Source organism: Cynocephalus volans, chromosome 13 (genome assembly GCF_027409185.1).
Source record: "Cynocephalus volans isolate mCynVol1 chromosome 13, mCynVol1.pri, whole genome shotgun sequence".
NCBI lineage: Eukaryota > Metazoa > Chordata > Mammalia > Dermoptera > Cynocephalidae > Cynocephalus > Cynocephalus volans.
The window spans coordinates 105,314,658-105,337,376 of NC_084472.1; the positions used below are offsets into that span (position 1 = coordinate 105,314,658).

At 43.9% G+C, this 22,719-nt stretch overlaps 1 pseudogene; it reads right to left on the reverse strand.

Moving 5' to 3' along the window:
* Positions 1–4,313: 4,313 nt before the first annotated feature.
* Positions 4,314–22,335, reverse strand: LOC134361744 (NADH-ubiquinone oxidoreductase chain 5-like; annotated as a pseudogene).
* Between the last annotated feature and the right edge of the window lie 384 nt (positions 22,336–22,719).

The following is a 22,719-nucleotide window of genomic DNA, read 5'->3' on the forward strand; positions in this document are numbered from 1 at the left end:
CTGACACAATGTGCCTGGTTGTGGGGGGTGGGGTTGGTCCTCTTCTCCATGCCTTGAGTCCCTGGGCAGGCCCTGAGGCACTAGGGTGGTCTGCCTGGTTGTGGGAAGGTAGTCCAGTCTTCAGCTCCATACTCTGGGTCCTCAGGTGGGCCCTGAGGCACTGGCGTGGTGTGCCTGGTTGTGGGGGGCATGTCTGGTCCCCTTCTCCATGCCTTGGGTCCCTGGGCAGGCCCAAGGTGCTGGTGGTGTGAGTGGCTGTGGGCCAGGGTCTTGTCCCCAGCTCCAAGCCTCATGTCCCCTGGTGGGCCCCAAGGTGCTGGTGGTGTGCCTGGGCCAGAACTAATTTTTTGTCCTTTGCTTACTTCTAACACGGGGGAACTTCCTGTGTGAACCAGTGCTTGAGCTCTGTGGTTGAGCTAAATTGCTGCTTTGCTGCTTTTTCCCTAGGGAAGGCTTTTTGTTGACCTTATAGGCATTTCTTGCTCTACAGAGACCTGGTGGATCTGGGTTGTGTAGAATCTCTGATCTGGGCCTGAGTCTTTTCATCAAACTGCACCCCATACAATTCTATATTCCCAACCAGTCTCCTCTGAGTGGTTCTGCACTGATTGGGGGGTGGATTGGCTGTCCTTGCTATGCCCCAGTGTTCCCCTGGTGGGCCCAACTCCCCCACTGCCTGTGCTGCAAACACTTCCCATGGGAGGGGCCTTGCACCCATCCCTTGCAATGACACACTGGCCTCTGAATGGCTCCCCTTTTACAGCTGTTCTGTCTCCTTGCTCTTGCGTGGGTCCACAGGAACCTTATTAGTGTTCTTGCTGTCCTGGGGGCCACCAAGCTCTTCTTCTCCCCTGCTGCCTCCAAGTAACTCCATCTGAAGGGCACAGCTGTGGCTTCTGCTGGCTCCTGCTCCAAGCACTCAGAAGCTCCAGCATTAAAGCGGCCGTGGCACAAAACGCTCTGAGCAGTTTTTTCTTTCTCTCATCGTGGTTTCTCCCACCTTCATGAACTCCGTAGGTCTCTCCTCCTCTTCCCCTGAGCTCCAGTGGCCCCAGCTTGGCTGATGTTATACTTTACAGTTGTAAATTGGTTGTTTGTGGGAGAAAGTGAGGCTGGGGATCGTCTATTCTGCCATCTGGACCGGAACGCATGTATTGTTTTTTACTATATGATATGACTTACCTAATCGGGTGTTTACTTGTTATCATCTGTGTCCCTTCGCCAGAATGTAAGCTCTGCGAATTCCTGCTTTGGTCAGTGATGTGTTCCAGGAGCCTAGAACGGCGTCTGGCACAGCATAGCTGCTCAGCATGTATGAGAGTACTTCAAAAAGTTCATGAAAAAATAGGATTAAGAGAACATGAATCTTTGCATGAACATTTTGAAGACCGTTTGTATTTGTTGCTGGCTTTTTGATGAATTCCCAGTCTTAGTTTGGTGACTCTGCCTCAAAAAACACTCCTCTGACTACTCATTCTGGCCTTCCAAACTAAATTTACCTTCCCAGGCAGTGCCTCAAGCGGTTAGATATTTTCAGATTTTTTACCAATGCTTTTGGCAAAACTTACATATTCTGTGTTCTGTTCTCTTAGGACTCTGCTTTTAGGTAGGTAATGTAACTTCATTAATCGCTGCTAAGATGTTGTTATTCACTTTTTCCCCTCTGAGTGGTTTATAGCATAATACAGTTTGGCTCTAAAAACCGAACGTGCTACTCCCAGGAATCATTACTGCTTGACTCTCAGATTTCTAGCAGGCCAGTGGAGCAGACATTTTTCAATGGCAGAGGAAAGAATTTATATCTCAAATAAGTAATATGGGTGGTGAGGTCTGGGCTAGTCCTGTCTGCTTCAGAGCCGCAGTCAAGATCCCTGGCCTCCAGTCTCTGCCCCAAATTCTACATGTTATTTTCCCAGTATTACTCACTAAATAACCATTGGCTGTGTGTCCATATATATGACTTCATTTTAACCCTTGCAACATTTCTGTCTGGCTGACATTATCATATTCTCAATTTACAGATGGTATTTCTACTGAGGCCCAGAGAAGCCAAGTAATTTGCCCAAGTTTGCACAGCCAGCATGCAATCAAGACCATGATAGGCATTTGGGTTCATACCTTTTGAGTCCAAGCTTAAAGCTCTTTAAAAAATAAAACAAAAACAAAAACAACTTCATTCTTAGAGCAGCTGCAGGTTCATAGCAAATTAAGTAGAAAGTACTGGGAGTTTCCATAGTCACCACACACACACAAGTTCCCTACAATGGACATCCCCCACCTGAATGGTACACTTGTCACAGCTGATGAACCCACACTGACACATCAGTACTCTCCAAAGTCCACAGCCTACACTGGGGCTCATTCTTGGTGTTGCACATTCTCTGGGTTTTGACAGATATAAAATGACACGTATCACACAAAGTAGTTTCACTGCCCTAAAAATCCTCTATGCTCAATTTGTCCCTTCCTCCCCACAACCGTAAGCAACCAGTGAACTTTTTACTACCTCCATAGTTTTGCCTTTTCTAGAATGTCATATCGTTGAAATCATACAGTATGTAGCCTTTCCAGATTGGCTTCTTTCACTTAGTAATATGCATTTAATGCTCTTTTTAATACAGCAGATTCCTCGTGGGTTCAAAAAAATTATCCTCTGTTGCCCAGAATCTGTATGCATTTAAATATGCCTGATTTTGTCATTGTAATGCATTTGTATGATCGGTATTTATAAGATGCCTAATTACAGCTGATTGTGCACATGCAGTATGATTTCATTTATTCTGACTTCCTCCCAGCCTTCAACCTCGTGTAAAAGACAGACCCCCTCCTAAGCCCATAGCAACAGGACTCTGAGCTGGTGACTTCCTTGTAACTAATGAGTGGTAAATGGTAAGATAAACAAGACTGGGAAGGAGAAGCCAGAAAGAAGGAGGAAAATGCAGACATGGGAGCATGGTGACCTCTGATTATCCAGAGCTGTCTCTTGAACACATTTCTACACTAAGACTGCCTGCTGTCTCCAGTCTGCACGCAGACTTCACTCCTAATTAAAGCCAGCAGGCTAGGATGGAAGAAAACAATTTCAAGGCAGAGGGGTGGGGTAGAGAGAAAGTAATGGCTTGCTTTTCTCTGTTTTCAGGGTGACTCTGAGCTTGTTCTAGGTGAAGCTGGCCTAAAGGACATGCCTGGGGAATTAAAATACAGAGTGGGCAAAGCATCGTTTGGATTCACTGCTTCCCGTCTCCCTGGAGTCCCCAGGCTTTGGCTCAGTGCTATAAGAAAGAGAGCGATACATGAGGGCAACTCAGACTTCTCAGTCTGAGGTTCTCCATCTGCATGACCTTCTCCTGGTCTTAATTGTCACCGCAGTCTCAATGGGAGGGAAGAGCTGTTTAGAAATGCCTGCTTTTGCATTGCTTTCCTTGCTTCAGTCTGCTGGACAGGTGGTTCTCAAAATTTGAACGTCATACTCACCTGGAAGAGTGATTAAAAGACAGGTAGTTGGGCCCTGCACAGCGTTTCTGTTTCAGTAGAACCAGGTTAGAATCAGGAATGTGCATTTGTGACAAGCTGCGGGGTGATGCTGACGCTGCTGGCCTGGGACCACGCTTGGAGAATCCCGGCTCTAAACCAGCTGTTCCCAGAGTCCGCATGTGTTGGCTTCAACACCACCCACCGTTGTATTTTCCTGATGGGCATTCTCCCACAGTAGGCGGAACTGAAGCGTGCTCACACCAGGCCTTCTGAGCTGAGGCGATCCCACTGTCAGGGCAGCGACACTTCTATCCCGAGGCCCTGGGGGAGGGGAGTGAAGTCCCTTTCCGGCAGAGTTGGATTGGGCGAGCAAGACGTTGGGGCTGAACCCATGACCACACTGGTGCAGTCTCAAGAGCACGTGTGGTTTTAGAGTTAGGCCTGGTCCATTCAGTTCCTAGCACTACCCCTGGTAGCTGATTAACTTTGAACATTTTATTGAACTTATTTGCACATCAGTTTCCTATCTGTAAAATTTATTTATTCCACAAGTATTTATTAGGCACATACCATCCTTCTAGCTTCATTCTTCTACTGTTGGGGTTGGTGATGGAATTGTCTGTGGTTTTGTGGATGGTGTATTATGACGAGGTGGAGGTCGTTATTAGTTTTCAGAGTATAGGTAACTGGGTGATTTTTGAGGGAGAGGGGATGGGTTACTTTCATGAGGATTCTACAGGTGTGGCTGCGTTATATAGTTATGGGTGTTGATTGGTGGTGGTGGCTGGGTGGTCTTTGTTTACGGGTGTTGTTATTGTCATTGAGGTTACTCGGGGTGGTTAAATAATTAGTAGTGTTGTTAGGATTGCAATGAGGAGGGAGAGGAAGTAAAGTTTGATTAGGCCTTTTTGGTTGGAGGTGATTGTTGCAGCTAGTATTTGGATGTGGGCCATATTTTTGGGGATTGTCTTTTCTAGTCAGGTTAGGTCTAGCGTCTGGGAGGCTGTGCTTTGGCTTATGGTTAGGTTGAGGTAGGGTGCTGCGCGGTGTGCAATGGCTGGGAAGAATCCTAGGAGGGTGGAAAAGTTGTGTATGGGCGAGGGCAGTGTGGGGTTGGGCTAAGTGAGTTTAGGCCCAGTTCTAGTGCTAGGGTGAAACCTAGGATGGAGCGTGGAGAGTTTAAGGGAAGGGGGTGTAGTCGTTTGGGGGGAGTTTATCGGGGTGATGCTGTTGGAGATGATGAAGCCAGCGAAGATGATGCTGGTTGTTAGACGTTTGATTGGGTTGGTTAGGCTAGGGTTGTTTTCGTTGATGTTTATTGGGGTTGGAAAGTGGGGTTTCCCTAACAATGTGAGGAAAATGGTTCGGGAGCTGTAGGCAGCTGTGAGGGTGGTAGCGATGAGCGTGGCCGTGAAGGCTCAGGCATCGGTACACGACGTGTTTATGGTTTCCATGATTAGGTCCTTGGAGTGGAAGCCTGTTAGGAATGGTATGCCTGTGAGTACGAGGCTTCCGATGGTTGGGGAGGTGGATGTGAGGGGTACAGCTTTGTGCAGGCCTCCTGTTTTTCGGATGTCTTGTTCGTTGTTTAAGTTGTGGATGATGGAGCCGGAGCATATGAATAGCATGGCTTTAAAGGGTGCGTGCACGCAGATGTGGAGGAATGCCGGGTGGGGCTGGCCGATGCCGGTTGTTGCTATTACTAAGCCTAGTTGGATTGAAGTGGAGAATGCGATAAGTTTTTTAATGTCTTTCTGTGTTAAGGCACAGATTGCGGTAAATAGTGTGGTGATGGCTCACACTGGGATACAGTGAGGAAGAGAACTCAGCCTCTGCCTGGTGGAACTTACCTTCCAGTGCAGCCAGGTTGGGAGAAGGGAGGCTGGGGGCAGACTGCACCTGAATAAACCGGTAAATTAGCACTATACTTCCAGCTAATGATACCAATAACACAGAAAATAAAACAAGGGAAACGTAGCTTTTCTACAGAATTGTTTTGTGGGTGAAATGAGATAACCGATGTAAAGGGCCTGGCCTGTGGAAGGAACGTGGTCACATGGCCTTTTTGCTTTGCTCTGAAGCACTGGAATGGGAGGCAGTGGCCACTTCTCAGGCCAGGCCATCGTAGTGCCCATCTCTCTTGGGGAAGACACCCCAGGTGGGAGGAGCTCCCACTTCAGGGGCAGAGCCCTGCCTCACCTGCACTTTGTACACACCTAGGGGCTGGCAAGCTCCAAGCCCCGGCGGGACACGAACTTAGGTCCTTTTCCATTCTGCTCCCAGTCCTGTGGGGCAACTCCTTCCACCCAAACATGAATCCAGGCGGAGCACCGGAGCCTCACACTCTGCTTGCTCGGAGGGCAGAAGTGTGGAAAGACTCAGGAAGAAGGAAACCATGCCTTAGAACAGTAGGACAGATCACAATTGCAGGAGATAGAAAGTCTGACGCTGGACGATCACTCCTACTTGGAAGACTAAAGTGTACCTGTTGTCTAGGCTCCACTGACATTTCTCAGCTGGTGGGAGTACTTAATCTCCTTAAGGGCTGTGAGATTCTATATTTACTTGAAGGGGCTGCAGGGTTAAGAAAGCTGAGAAAGATTACTGGATGCCTCTTAGACACTTTGACCTCTGGTTCTGAGGACCCAAATTCCCTTTGTCATCAAGGTGTTTTCACAGGGCCACTGAGGCAGAGGTGATTTTTGGTGGAAGCCTTTCCTGTCCTCCACCTCTGCTCCCCTCATGCCCCCCAATATGCTCAATGGCACACATAGGACCTTAAACCTCCCATTCTTCTCCAGTGTCTGAAATTCTTGTGAAAGAGACTTGAGAATAACTCACCACAATTCATGTGATTTTAAGTTAATGGGTTTGTCTTTTCTCCCTGAGCTGTCTGTGGTCTCATCTCCAAGGTATGTATTTGACTATTTCCTTTGAGCAGGTTTTGATGGAGAGAAGGAGGCAAAAGCATAAGGGAGGGCAAAAAAAAGGAAAACAATGACCTCCTTTGCATCCTTGGTGCAGGAAAAGGGCACAGATTTTGCTGCAAACAGGCCTGAGGTTGAATTCTAGCAACTCCATTTAGACTTTGGGTAAATTTCTTAACCTTTCTCTGTCATCCATGAAATGAAAATGCTACTACTAATGGTGCCTGTTTTCCAAGGCTGTGGTAGGAGAACGCACAATCCCTGGTGCGCGGTATCTGCTAAGTACTTACTATTTAGCATGTCATTTAGTGCCTTTTTCTTACCAGCTTTCTCTGCTGCTCAATTCTGTTCCACTCAGGCGAGAGGTGTTTTCTGCTGTCTGGGCTTCACCTTAAATTTAGGGAAGAAAGATGTATAAGATATGCTAATTTACATTGAGGTCTGGGGCACAATCAGTCAGTGCTACCTTTCCCATGGATGTTGCATCTGAGAAGAGAGTACCCCTCAGAGAAGGCAATGCCTGATGCACAAGCTGGAATTTCAGGTTTCTGTGGCAAAACATATTTGAAGTGATGGCGGGGAGGGGAGCTTTCTGGTGCCAGTTAAACCACCTCTCAAGATCACTTATTTGGTCCTCATCCCCACATCCTACAAAGCAGGTATCTGCACCATCTTTGCCATTGCCCTGCTTACTGGGGAGGCCTCGCTCTGTCTGAGGAGGCAGGTAAGCAGAACGATTCCTGGGACTTGCTGGGTTCTGTTAGTGTCTGCCCACAGTCATCTGGTGGGGTTAGTGCGTGTGCATGTGCATTTGTTGTTTGCTGCACTAATGGTAGAAGTGAGGGCTGTGAGCCCCACGTGGAGTGGTTGGGCGGTGGAAGGCAGGGAGGGCTCCACAGGAAAACTTGTGGGCAGTACTAGGAGACCAGCAGGCTGGAAGGGCATTTGGGGCAGTGGGAGGAGCACAAACAGAGGCATGTATGGAGGAAGCAGGAAACCCGTGTTAGGGAGAGGAGTGCTGGGGCATGCACAGAGCTGCTGGCCTCTGGCCCTGGGTGCCTGTCCCCATCCAATGCATTTCAGGGCCTTTCAAACCACTGAGCTGATAGCAATTCATTGTCTTGAAGGACAAACTCAATGCCCTTCCTGTTCTCTAATGCTGCATTCTTTAGGGGTTGGGTCCCAAACAGCCAAGAGATGGCAAGGCTGTCTGTCCACACATGCTTTTTTGAGAGGCAAATGTAACATTTTGGTCCCGGGGTGGTTAACCTCTGTGATTGTTTTGCTCATTTGCTATAAATGACTCTCTCTACCACTTGGCTAATTACATGATTACAGCACCCAGTGACAAGGAGAAAATTAAAAATCTATGCTGCATTTTCTATAACACTTTATTGCTCTATGCAAAAGAAGGGCAAACGCAATCTAGCTGAGTTGCGATAAACAGCAGCGGCTTCCTTTCCTTGTTTCAGCCCCTCCCTCACTTTCCCCTGGAGAGAAGCTGAGTTAGCTGTTGACTAAAGCAGGGAAGAGAGCAGGTGTGGGAGGAAACATAAATTACCATTATCCCTGACGACTGTGGACAGTGCCGCCCGCAGAGAAGGAGCTCGGCCAGACGCTCTTCCCTAATTTCAGCAAGGGCCAGCAAGTTGTGGGCTGCAGACAAGTGCATTCATGTAGAATAGCTTCAGTTGGGGCCCCACATCTGAACTTTATTTCTTTCTGCTGATCTGTTACAGTTGTGCATCTTCTGAAAAATTCAAGACGCAGAGAGAGAAAGCACTGCCAATGTGGAGCAAGCACTTTTCCTGGAGCTGAGACCTGACTTTGCCTCCTGACTCTGCCATCCACCTGGTGTTTGATCTTGGGCCATTGCTCACTCTCTCTAAGCTCTAGTTTTCTCCCTTATAAAATGGTGATTTTAAAGCACCTTCCCCCCACTTCACATTTGACATCCCTGAAATTAGGATGCCCTTATAAAGGATGATGTTTTAGCATGTGTCAAAGTTTAATTGTGCTCACTTTTCGTTTTTTAGTGTTTCATAAAGTAATATTGAGTTTTAGAATTGGCATTTTAGACTTGATGAAATAAGGTACTGTGTGGGCTTGTTGTAGGGTCTTAAAGAAAGAGGAAATATATGTAATCTACGTGACTCTCTATAGTATTATTCAGCCTCTTAGGACATGAATTTTAATCCTGGCTCTCTTGTGTCCCTTGGACAAATCATTCAAAATAGAAAATCATCTGAAAAATGGAATAATCTCCAAAATCTCCATAAGAATTATCATAAGGCAGTCTAGGACTGAGGACCTAAACAAGGACTAGATGTCAATATTATTTGCACCATTTCTACCCTCTTTAACAAATACTTGTGGATGCAAAGATTTGCGGTGGATACGAAAGTGACAATAACCTGGTCATGGATAGGGTTTATGGTTTTTGTGTGGGAGTAGCATACATGGTACCTTGGTCCATTTGGGCTGCTGTAACAAAACACCACAGAATGGGTAATTTATAAACAATAGAAGTTTATTTCTCGCAGTTCTGGAGGCTGAGAAGTCTAAGATCAAGGCATCATCATGTTCAGTGTCTGGAGAGGGCTTGGTCCCTCTACTTCCAAGATGGCGCCTTGTTGCTGCTTCTTCATGTGGTGGAAGGGACAGACAAGAGTGAACCCACTCCAAGTCCTTTTATAAGGTCCCTGATCTCATCCGTGAGGGCTTCAGCCTCATGACTTAATCACTTCCTGAAGGCCCAACCTCAATACTATCATTTTGGCAATTAAGAATTGCCATATGAATTTTGGGGGACACAATCAGATCACAGACACAGACACAATAACATTGATACAAAGTGGAATAGGGTACATGTGGTCATTGAGGTATATAAAAGCATCGATTGTTAACAGAAGAAGATATAATTTTAGCAGGCAGGTTCAGAAAATATAACACTGGTTTTGAGTCTTGAATTATGTCTAGAGTTCCAAAAATGGAGAAATGAAAAAAATGGACAATGAAAAATAGAAAATAGTAGGTTATGCTTGAGAGGTGACACATTATCTAGTTTGCTGTAGAGTGTTTGAGAGCTAGAAGTGACTGAAGGGTTTAGAGTGTCTGATCGGCAAAGAAAAGGATACTGTGTGCTATGTTGAATTGTGTCCCCCAAAGTTCCAGGTATTAGAAACTTAACCCCCACTATGACAGTGTTGAGAGGGTGGGAAATCCTATTTCAGTTATTGAAAAGTGGGGCTTTGAAGAGGTGATTAGATTGTGAGGAGCATGCCCTAGTGAATGGATTAATCCATTGATGGTTTAATGGTGGTCTTGGGTATGGTTCTGATGGCTTTAAAGAAGGAGTGAGAAGGTTAGTTTCTTTCTTGTCAAGCCATCCTTGCTATGTGCATCACTCTAACTAACACCAAGGACAAGGCCCTCACCAGATGTGCTCCCTGGACTTTGGACTTCCCAGCCTCCAGAACTGCAATAAATAAATTTCTGTTATTTACAAATTACCTGGTCTGTGGTATTTTGTTATAGTAGCCCAAAGGGACTAATACACTATGGGAACTATGTAAATGGCACCACTGTTCACCTACTGGCTCAAGCCAAGCACCTGGACATCCTCTCTGATGTCTTTCATCCCTCTTTTTCCTCTGCCTCCCACATATGATCCAAGAGTGTATTCAGTCAGTTCTACATGCTCCACATGTCATGACTCAGTTCATCTTGATCTCTCTCGCTCCTAGCCCAGTCCAGACCATCATTTCTCGCTTGAACTCTGCTCCCTGCTCTGCTCCAACTGGACTCCCTGCTTCATCTCTAGCCTGTTCAATCTCTTCTTCTCAGAGTAGCCAAAGTCACCCATTGAATATCACATTAGCTCGTTCCTTGCTTAAAACTCACCAATAGTTTCTCATCAGACATGCAGTGAACATGCAAATTCCTCACCTTGCTTACAAGGCCTACATGGTCCGGGCCCTGCCCACCCTCCAGCCTCATCTCCACTTTCCCCCTTCTCTCCAATGCTCTGCCCTCCCTGGTCTACTTTATGATTCCATTGGGCCTTTCTCTTGGCTGGTTTGCCATGCTTATGCCCTAGAGCATCATGTGGCTCAGGTCTCAGTTTAAATGTCACTTACTCAGATGCCCTCCTAATGCCAAGGTAGCCCCTCCGTCCTACTCTATCAATCTGTTTTATTTTCTTCTTAGCACTTATCGCCATTTGAAATTTTTGTTTGCTTGCTTAATATATCTCCCTTCTACCATTCTACTAAGAAATTAGGAATCTTGACTGTTTTGTTTTCCCCAGTATCTCTAGTGCCTAGAACAACACCTGACACCTAAAAGATACTGAATACATGAGCGAGACTAGAGCAGCAGGTTGAGGTTAGGTTTTGAAGTGCGTGGGTTCCACACTAAGATGGTCAAGGGGGAGGCACTACAAGTCTTCAAGCAGGGCATTGACACATTTAGAATCAAATTTTAGGAGTATTAACCTAACGGCAGAATGGAAGATGAAGTAGAAAGAGAAGAGACTAGGAGTAAGATACCAGTTTGGAAATAAAACCTCCTGTACTAGACTATTTGACTCTTTCTAAAATATCTGATGATTTTATGTTTGTTTTTTTCAGCCTTGTGCATAAGAAATAGTACCAGGGTACTTCAAAGAGTTCATGGAAAGATTCCTATTATATTTTCATTCTATTTTTTCAGGAACTTTTTCAAGTGTCCTCCTATTTGGATGCTGCTATAATGCCTTGGACATAAAGCCATTAGGAGCATTTGTCACACTCACATGTCCTCATTTGGTTACCCACTTGATCCTCCTCCTTCCCCACATCACTAGACTCTGAGCTCACCAAGGACGGGACAGTACCTTGTTAATCTCTTGATCTTAGAGTCAGGTGCAGTGTAAGGCACACAACAAGTGCTTAATACTTGCTTGCGAAATAAGTAGATGTGGGAAGTAAATTCTTTTAAGTGTTTTCAGAAGGCTATCTTCCTGAGTCATTTCAGGTCGGCCCATTGGAAAAAGCTTTTCTGTTGCAGAAATTGAGAAATGGAGCCTTCAATGAACTGGGAGGCAGAGGCAGAGATAAAAGAATGATGAGAGAAAAGATGGGGATACTTTATTTTAGTGTCTTCTCCAGACTTTGGCTTATTACTATATAGTTTTTCAGGTCATAAATGCAGAAGAAATGCTTAGATCACTTCTAGGAGTACTGAGAAGATATCTGTGGCCATAATTCAGTGTGTTTTGTTTTGCGGAATGAGAAAATCTGTTTTCATTTCATTTGTTGCTGCTAAGCTCTAAAGATTGCCCATTATCCCTTGCCCTCGCTGGATGCCTTGGTAAAATTTTAAAATTCGTGGTCCTTGCAAAAACAAAGCGAAAAACCCTATTATTTTCCTGCACCTTTGTATCTTTATTATAGCACTTATTATAGTCTGCTTTATATTATGGTTATTTGTTGGTATGTCTTTCTTCTCAGCTAGATTGGGAACTCTTTAAGGCAGGGACTGTGCTCATTCATCTCTTAGCATGGTGCCAGGTACATAGAAGAAGCTTAATTGATGCAGTTGTATTGAATTTGTTGTAATTGTACATTAAAATACAGAGAAGGGGCTGTTTAGCTTTTTCTCAGTACCCTTGGGAACTAGATGTTAATGTCATATTTTCCATCTTGCTGACTGAGCTGAAAACATTTGTACATTGCCTTCAGGTAATTCATAAAGATTATATTTATCTATACTTATTTTTGTATCTAATCTGTATCTGTGTGTCTGTGTATCATCTATCAACCTATCTATCAATTATCTGAGTCCAAGAATCCAGCTGTCTTTCCTGCAACAGACTGTTCCTGAGAAACTGGATAGTATGCATAGGATAAAGCTTGCACTTTTAAAGATCTCATTGGTGTTTTTCTGAGATTTTTGCATTATTTTGCAGCTTCAGGAATGTGGGGCAGAAGGCATTTCCTGAGCCATTGTCAGTGAAGACTTCTATGGCGTTTTCCTAAGAGGGGACTATGTTTGGAGTAGAGGGCAGAATCAGAGTTTAAAGTGATTCTTCCTTGAAAAAAGTGAGTAGCTGCAGAGGCTACCTGGGTTATCCTGTGGCCTTGGGATGACCTTGAGTTGTACAGATACATTTAGCCCTTGTGTTGACAATTAGAACCCCTAGGAGATATTGTTTTGAAATCTTGAGAGTGCCTCGGAAATTCCTAATGAAATTGTTGGAGACACCACCACTAGCACACCTGTCCCAAAGGTCTAATCGTTTAGACTTGGTCAGGCAGCCCCTTTGGGTGCTTCTTAAGAGGAAAGCAGCAAACTGGGAATGGAAAAACCACCTTTCAAACAGCAGCTTGGCAGGGCCTGTAGGCAGATGCTGGCAGCAAAAGTCTCTCTTGGCTGCCTGACTGTGGTCAAGTCGGAAATCAGGGTTCAGACGATACCTCCAGATGGACATCTAGGTTACTTTATTCCATGGTCCCAGTTCCTTTTTGGGGTTTGAATTGAAATGTACATTTCCCAGGGCTAATTAAGAAATCACAGTGTTGATGTTATGAATGGAGCCCAGGGGAAGAAAAAGCTGGAGCCTGGGGAGATGCATCAGAGTGATGTCAGGACACAGACAGTGGACTCAAAAGAGTCACAGACATGGCCCCAGAAGTTAACAGGAAGCTCTGTGAGCCAGCCCCAAGCCAGGCATTATAAAGTGATAGCTCAGTAGGGAGCTTCCAAACAGTGGTTCATTGGGGTGTTGGTGTTGATGGTTGTTGATACTGAGGAAGCCATGGCACTGGATGTAGTAGGCCACAGAGTAGCGTGTTCTACAAAATGGTACATTTAAGAATTAACATGTTTCTTGATGAATACAAACTTTTAGCTAGAGAGGAAGAATATGTTCTAGTTTTCTACAGTAGTGCTAGGTGTCTACAGTTAACAATAATTCAAATGGCTAGAAGAGAGGAGTCCAAATGTTCTCAACACAAAGAAATGATGTTTGTGGTGATAAATATGCTAATTCCCCTGATTTGATCATCACACATTGTATTCTTGTATTGAAATATCCCTCTGCCTCATAAATATGCACAACATTATTACATGTCAATTAAAAATTTAAAAAGGAAAGAATGAACAAGTTTCTGATTCTCTCAAGGTAAATTGGTTTAAAAGATTTTTAAGTACGTGGTCATGTCACGAATGGAGAAAATGATTACTGTCAAATGAACTGAATAGACTGTGGAGATAGGAAAGAGATTACTTTAGTCTGAGATGAGTAGGTACAATATTTACAAGCCATGCTAGTATCTAGTTTCTTAGTTTCTGGGTGTTTTCTAACCTGGGTCACTGAAGGAAAGAATATTAGTCAGGAAGCTCCCTACAACAGCGGTGAAACCATCAGTTTATTCCTATTGCCAAAGAGAACCTCCCCTAGAGATACCTAGAGCACATTAAATAGCAGTTCCATGCTGTTTTCATTATAATAGCTTTGTAGTATAGTTTAATGTCAGGTAGTGTTATGTCTCCAGCATGATATTTTTTTTGCTCAGAATTGCTTTGGCTATTCATGGTCTTTTGTTATTTCTGTATAAATGTTAGGATAGTTTTTTCCATTTCAGAGAAAATTGTCATTGGAATTTTGATGGGGATTGCATCAAATCTGTAGATCACTTTGGGTAATATGGACATTTTCACAATGTTAATTCTTCCAGTCCAAGAGCGTTGGATATCATTCCATCTTCTTGTGTCCTCCTTAATTTCTCTCAACAGTGATTTGTAGTTCTCATCATAGACATTTTTTTACATCCTTGGTTAACTCAATTCCTAAGTATTTTATTTTTTGGTGGCTATTGTAAATGGGCTAGCTTTCTTGATTTCTTTTTCTGCCTGTTCACTGTTGGAGTATAGAAATGCTACTGATTTTTGTGTGTTGATTTTGTATCCTGTAACTTTGCTGAGATCATTTATCAACTTTAAGAGTTTTTTTCTAGAGGCTTTAGGCTCTTCAGTATATAGGATTATATCATCTGCAAACAGGGACAGTTTGTCTTCATCTTTTCTAATCTGGATGCCCTTTATTTCCTTCTCTTCTCTGATTGCTCTGGCTGGTATTGCCAACACTATGTTGAATAGGAGTGGTGAGAGTGGCCATCCTTGCCTGGCATAAAAACAGACACATGGATCCATGGAATAGAATAGAGAACCCAGAAATCAACCCACACACCTACAGCCATCTGATCTTTGACAAAGGCACCAAGTCTACACACTGGGGAAGAGACTGCCTCTTCAGCAAATGGTGCTGGGATAACTGGATATCCATATGCAGGAGAATGAAACTAGACCCATACCTCTCACCATATACTAAAATCAACTCAAAATGGATTAAAGAATTAAATATACACCCTGAAACAATAAAACTCCTTAAAGAAAACATAAGGGAAACACTCTAGGACGTAGGAGTGGGTACAGACTTCATGAATATGACCCCCAAAGCAGAAACAAGCAAAGGAAAAATAAACAAATGGGATTAAATCAAACTAAAAAGCTTCTTCACAGCAAAAGAAACAATTAACAGAGTGAAAAGACAACCAACAGAGTGGGAGAAAGTATTTTCAAAATATGCATCTGACCAAGGATTAATGTCCAGAATATATAAGAAACTCAACTTTACAGCATAAAAACCAAATAACCCAATTAAAAAATGGGCAAAGGAGCTGAATAGGCATTTTTTAAAGGAAGATATACAAATGGCCAACAGACACATGAAAAAATGCTCAGCATCACTCAGCATTTGGGAAATACAAACCAAAACCACTTTGAGATACCATCTCACTCCAGTTAGGATGGCTAATATCCAAAAACCTGAGAAAGATAAATGCTGGTGAGGTTGTGGAGAAAAAGGAATTCTCATACACTCTTGGTGGGACTGCAAAATGGTGCAGCTTCTATGGAAAATGGTATGGAGGTTCCTCAAACAATTACAGATAGATCTACCATATGACCCAGCTATCCCACTGCTGGGAATATACCCAGAGGAAAGGAAATCATCATGTCGAAAGGAAACCTGTACTCCAATGTTTATTGTAGCAGTATTTACAATAGCCAAGAGTTGAAAACAGCCCAAATGTCCATCATGGGATGAGTGGATAAATAAAATGTGGTATATCTACACAATGGAATATTACTCTGCTATAAAAAAGAATGAAATACTATGATTCACAGTGCTGTAGATGTCTTAGAAAAAATTATATTAAGCAAAATAAGGCAGGCAAAGAAAGAGAAATACCACATGGTCTCACTTATTTGTGGGAGCTAAAAATAAATGGGGGGGGGGCGGAGAAGACACAACAATCACAACAATTCCTTGAACTTGTTATACACGTGAACAGATATGATGTTGAATAAAAACAAGTGACAAGGCCAGTAGGGCCGTAGAGGTTGTCCAACCATCTCCTCTTCATGATGTGGAAACCGAGGTGGGGAGAAGAATTGGTAAAGGGACACAAAAATCAACTACATTGTATATTGATGAATTAAAAATTATAAATAAATAAATAAATGAATAAATGAATAGCTGCTCCTCTTCTGGCTGAGGTAGTGCAGGTACAGTTCTGCACAGGGCAGCAGAATGGTTGTGGCTGCCTCTGCCTGGAAGATGTAGGAGAGCCCCTGTGACAGACTAAATGTCAGCCCTGAGGCACTGTGCAGGGAGATGGTTGTAGGTATAGGTGGAGGACAGCCTTGGTGTGAGTCCTAGCACCGGCAGTCACTACCTGTGGGACATGGGCAAGTATTTAACATCTTTATGCCTAGGTATTTATGTCATAGGCTTTTTCTGGGAAAAAAATAGCATTGAGTATTATCATAGAACAGGTGTCACAAACTGCAGTCTGTGGGCCAAATCCAGCCTGCCATCTGTTTTTATAAATAAAGTTTTATCGGTATATGGCCACACCCATTTATTTCATATTGTCTATGGCTGCTTTCATGCTACATCGGTAGAACTGAGTACTTGTGACAGACATCACATATCCTACAAAACCTAAAATATTGACTCTCTGGCCCTTTGCAGGAGAGTTTCCTGGCCCTGTTAGTGGTTTCCAGAGGCAAGCATAAAATCAGGAGGAGCAAGGCCACTAAACAAATGAGAAAGGAAACTTGCAGTGTCTTACAGGTCAGCAGGAGAGAAGATTTGGGGCTCCATGTAGAGTAGTGGGGTTTGACTCACAACCCTAGTTTTTCCTAAACTCACATCATGCTAAGAGTGCAGCATGGGGCATGCATTTTTTCTACTGCAGCATGCATCCTGTCCACAGAGATGCTGCCTGCTTGCCTGCCAGACAGCTGTCTGCCAGCACACCCGGGCTTTATCCCCTGCCAGACCAACACCTCAGCACTGCCAGGCCTTCCTTTTGCACTCAGATTTCTACTCATCCTTCCCTAATCAAGGGACACAGTGGTGTGTTGGGGTCTTCTCAATCAGGATGGCAGGGAAAGAGATGCCAGAGCAGGACGACTAGGTCTGCATTGTTGATTGATGTGAGGGAGTGAATGTGTTTCTGTGAACCTCCTTGGGCTAGAGATGGTCTGCAGTCTCATAAGAAATCACTGTCCTTGGATTTGGACTCACTCAGGGGCATGATCAGAAAATGCTTTGAGTCTGAAACCTCAGGGAGCAGGATAGGTCTTTGTGGTATAATTGGAAGAATTCCTATAAACCTGGTTGAACTGAAAGATCTCTGTGCCCTGCAAGAAGCTGAAGCCTGAGGGTTGGTACCTAAGAGGTCTCAGGTACCATACTGAAGAGTCCTTAGGAAGCAGACCAGTGTTTTGATGATATTTATGGTGCTTTGTTACCTGGGAGAGCTGTCTCTAAACCTGCAGACACGTGTGAAGTATCAGGGTCTTAGAATAAAACAAATGACGGGGCCAGTAGGGCTGTAGAGATGGTCCAACCACCTCCTGTTCATTATTTGGAAACTGAGGCCCAGAAATTAGATGAGACCTGTCCAAAGTCAAACAGCCAGTCACAAACCAATGTTTTGAAAGTAAAGAAGGTGAAATGAGACAAATCAACCAATTTACAACTATAAAAAGGCAATGACAGCCAAACTGTGTGCTAGAGCTCAGGGGATGAGGAAGAGAGAACTACAGAGTTCATGAAGGCAGGAGAAGCCACGATGAGAGATAGAAAGGATCAAATTCCATTTTGAATCCACTTCAAGGCTTCACAGAGCAGGAGCTGGCAAAAGCTGTAGCTGTTCCCTATGTGTGAAGTTGCTTAGAGGTGGCAAGGGAGAAGAGGGCCTTGGTGACCCCCAGGCCAGAAAGACCACTAACAGGTTCCTGTAGACCCACTTAAGAGCGAGAGGCCACAGACAACAGAAAAAAGGAGCCATTCAGAGGCCACTGAATCATCGCAAGGGACCAGTGCATGGCCTGGGCCCATCCGATGGGAAGTGTTCATAGTGCGGGAGGTGGGGGAGATGGGCCCATGGGGGAACACTGGGGCACAGCAAGGACAGTTGATCTGCCTCCAATCAGCACAGGACCACTCAGAGGAGACTGGCCTGGAATATAGAACTGCAGGGGGAGCAGTTTGCTGAAAAGACTCAGGCCCACACCAGAGTTTCTACATAACCCAGGTGTTTTAGGTCTTGCAAGACCTGGAAGTACCTACAGGGTCAACAGTTAAAACCTGAGCTTCACAAAAAGCCTTCCCCAGAGAATCAGCAGCAAAGAAGCAATTTAGCTCAACCACAAGTCTCAAGGGTTGGTCCTCACAGGAAGTTCCCCTATTTTAGATGTAAGCAAAGGACAACAAATTAGTTCCAGAGCAGAGTTTAAGTGGTGGGAACAGTGAATATTCCAACACAAAACTGAAAGGAAAAGCAAAATACCCACAGACCAGAGACAAAATTTGATATTAACTAGTAAAGGTCTCACATCACCGAAGAACATCTATAAAACCTAGAAGGACCTGAAGTCCCCTGAGCCCCCAGGCCAGGGAGGGGGCAGGGCCGGGGGCCTCTGCCAGGTCCCCAACACCCGCAGCCAGCCCAGCGGTGAGCACTGGACCACTGCAGGAAGTGCCCTGTTTGCCCCTGCAGGACCAAGGGGTGTCCCTGCTCTTAGCCATGCAGGTCTCAACCATGCGCCCCCTTCTTCCTCCTTCTCGCACCCTATTTTCATCTCCCTTCTCTTCTCCCCCCTACTGCTCTGCAACATCTTAGAATGTAAAAAATATATAATATCAATAAATAAACTTATAATAAAAAAATTAATAAAGATAAAATAAAACCAGGCAGTGAAAAAAAAAGAAGGTAAAATGAAAGGTCAGATGTGTGACCCCTAGACCGCTAGGGTGCTTTGAAGTTTTTATTAGGAGATTGATGACTGGTTTTCTGTATTTTGAAAAGGCAAATAGAGACCATGCCTATATTTATCCATGTTAAGGTCAAATAGGTTAATTTAATGTCAGGTTCTATTATTCTGGTTAGAAATCTATTAACCTAGTGTGTTAACAGTGGCTATTTCATACAATTAGAAAGCTCCGACTGGTGGATTATATATAATAATATGTATAATACTGCTGTATGTATTATGTAGTATATTTACAATTAAATTGGAAAACTAGTTCAGTTCATACCTAATTCAGTAGGTTTGATGGACAAAATTTTTCAAAGTATCCCCTTATGGATGCGTAACAAAAGAGATTCCTGGTGGAGAAATAATTGAGAACCATTGCTCTAGTCCAGGGGTCAACAAAGTACAACTGTCAGGCCAAGCTCGTCTTGCTGCCAGTTTTTGTAAATAAAGTTTTATTAGAACTCTGGCATACCACTGTATTGTCTATGGCTGCTTTCCTGCTCTGAATGTACAATTGAAAAGTTGTGACAGAGACCGCAGAGCCCTCAATGTCTGAAATGTTTATTCTCCGGCTCGTCACAGAAACGGGCCACGTTCACAGATGAGGAAAGTATCTTGGGAGGTAGAACGATCTGCCCCAGATCCCATGGCCAGATCTGTAAGAGTCAGAACTGAAACCACCTCCTCAGTTTCCCTCTTTCTGCTTTCTCTCCCTGCATCACACTGTACTGCACATACCCCGTCAAGTTTGTCTCTCTCCAGTTATCACCTCTTCATATCAGGAGGAAACGGGTCCAATGAAGATTATGTTTTTGACAAGAGAAAGGAAGAGAAGGGTCTGAAACATGGGAGACTTGAGGTCAAAGGGATCAGGGTGAGAGAATCTGGACAGTGTCCACTGCAACAGGGAATCCATCATTAGGAGCAGCCGACATTTTCCACCTGGTGTTTTTATTTTTTTGCTGCGGTAGGTTAAGCACCTGCTGTGGAACCAGCATTTACAGAGCATGTTCTATGCTCCAGGCATTGGCTGGTCCTTACTGGTATATGCATGTCATCAATCCCTATGACAAACATATGGGGTAGGGGATGTGCTTGTTCCCATTTGAAGACTATGAGATGAAGGCGTGGAGACCCGAGGTGACATGCCTACAGCACAAAGCTGGAATGTGCTAGAACTGGGGCTTGAATGTGCATAGACAGACTCTAGAGCTAACCTCATTGAAATCACTCTTTTTTTATTTTGGCAGCTGGCCAGTCTGGGGATCTGAACCCTTGACCTTGGTGTTGCAAGGCTGTGCTCTAACCAGCTGAGCTACCAGCCAGCCCTGAAATCGCTCTTTACATATGTACTTCTTGCTTCTTTTCTGATTCTGGGCCTGTCATTGTGGACGATCAGTGTGTGCATTGTCAAAGCACTTTTTTCTTCTTTTTGAAAGAAAGCAGAATTTACATTTACGTCTACCGCAATTCCATTTTCTGTGACCTGGGACAGAGAAACTGTCACGGCTTCTTACAGGATGAGACTACTCATCCCTCAGACACTACGGAAGGAAGAGGCACAAACACCAATACTGATAGCACTTACCTCCTTCTTCATATGATTTACCCTGAGAGACCAGGGGGCTCCAAGACATAGAAAGAGTGACCTTAGGTTCTAGGGAAGGAAGCTCTATAACCGAATCCAAATTATAGTTCGATAATAATGAACAAATCTGATTATAAATGAAGTTATCTTTTTAAAATAAGAATTGAGGATTTTTTTAAAGAATTTTTTTTGCTTAAATATTATAGATTCACAGAAAGTTTCAAAATAGAAAAGGAAGAAAAGAAAAGAAAAAAGAAAATGTACAGGGAAGACCCATTTTCCCTTAACATCTTGCAAAGCTGTGGTATGATAGCTAAACCAGGAAATTGACGTTGGTACAATCCACAGAGCTTATGCAAATGTCACTACTTTGACTTGCAGTCATTTGTTTGCACGTGTGAAGGTATAGTTCTATGCAATTTTATCATGTGTAGGTTTGTGTAATCACTACCCCAGTCAAGATGTGGAATCGTCCATCACCATACACTCCCTGTGCTACCCCGTTACAGAAAAGCCCACGTCCCCCCACCCTCCATCCCTAACCCCTGGCAACCAGTCATTTGTTTTCTATCTCTATAACAGTGTCATTTTAGGAATGTTATGCAAATGTAATCATGCGGTATTTAACCTTTTGAGACTGATATTTTTATTCACTTAGCATAATGCCATGGAGATGCATCTAAGCGGCTGCATCTGACGTTTCTTTCCATTGCTGTGTGGTATTCCATGGTGTGGGTCTGTCCCTGTTTGTTTAAACATTCATCTGTGGAAGTACATTTTGTTTGTTTCCAGTTAATGGCTATTACAAATAAAGTTGCTATGTATAGTTATGTACAGGTTTGTGTGTGTGGGTGGGAGGGGGCATGAGTTTTCATTTTTCTGGGATAAACGTCCAGGAGTGCAATATTATATCCTATGGAAAGTACATGCCTAGTTTTATCAGAAGCTGCCAGCTGCTTTCCAGAGTAGCTGTACCATTTGACATTCCCACCAGCAGTGTGTGAGTGATCCAGTTTCTCTGCATCTTCACCAGCATTTGGTGTTTTCACCATTTCTTACTTAGCAATTCTGACAGGTATGTAGTGATAAATCATTGTGGTTTTAATTTGCGTTTCTCTAATAACTAATGATGTTAAATGTGTTTTCATGTGCTCATTTGCCATCTGTACATCCTCTTCAGTGAAATGTCTATTTATACATTTTACCCATTTTATAGTTAATTTTTTTAATTTTGAGTTTTGAGAGTTCTTTATATACTTTAGGTATGAGGCCTTCGTTTAACATGTCATTGGCAAATACTTTTTCCCACTCAGCAGCTTGTTTTGTCATCCTCTTCACAGTTTTTTAGAGTAAAAGTTTTTTTCATTTTAATGAGGCTCAATTTATCATTTTTTCCCTTAATGGATTGTACTTTCGGTCTTAAGTGAAATGATCTTTTAAAAGAGGGTGGGAGTTGTCTGGGACTAGCGGTACGGGAAGAATTGTGGGTTAACCACAAGACACAAAGGCTGAGTGACCCTTTCATTCTCCCTGCATGAAGAGTGGTCTGAAGCCTTGCTGTAGCATCAAGCCATCAGGGCAAGCTGAGCCCTTGACATGCCATTAGTGTCCGGGAAAGGAGACAGAGGCGGGGTGTCAGTTATGTGGGCACAGAATAAAACCCTCAAGTGCCAAAGGCTATCTCTGAAAATTAATGGACTGCTTTCCTCCGACCTATTCAAATAATCCAGCTCATTTCATGTGAGATAAATTATAGGACCTTGTTACCCTCGCTCCCAGAAGAGGATGCTTCTGTGATTCATGGTGCTGGCACACTGGGAGCTTGAGGTAGGGGCGAGGGGGACTGCCTGGCTGATGAATGACCGGTGGCCCGACGGCTGACCTCGAGGCAAGGCTACTGCTCAAGGAGCAGGGCAGGGTAGAATTCAAAAGAAGCCGCTGTCCTGAGCCCTCCACCGTGCTGGGCATGTCTTCACAGCCATTGCCAGGTTAACCCAACATCACTGCTCAGCATTCTGACGGGCCTGACAGGATTCAGCAAAGAACGATGTTTAGCTTTGCTGCATTTAGCCTTTGTTATAGCTGCTGGTTGTGTTGGTTGTTGCTGTTGTATGTGTGTTAAGGGGGGTGTTATTCTGTTGGGGGAGTGCATTGTCCATATTCACCAAACTGCAGTTCTCTGAGTATCCTTCTTCCCTGGTTTGGGGGTGGGCACACAGTACAACGCTCTCCAGAGAAGTCATGCTCATAAACCTCTCCTCTTCCTCCACTTTTATTCCCTCAGTGTGGAAAGTGGGCTTAGAAGTTATCTAACTGGTTATTGTGCAATTTATCAGCTATTTATTGCTACAA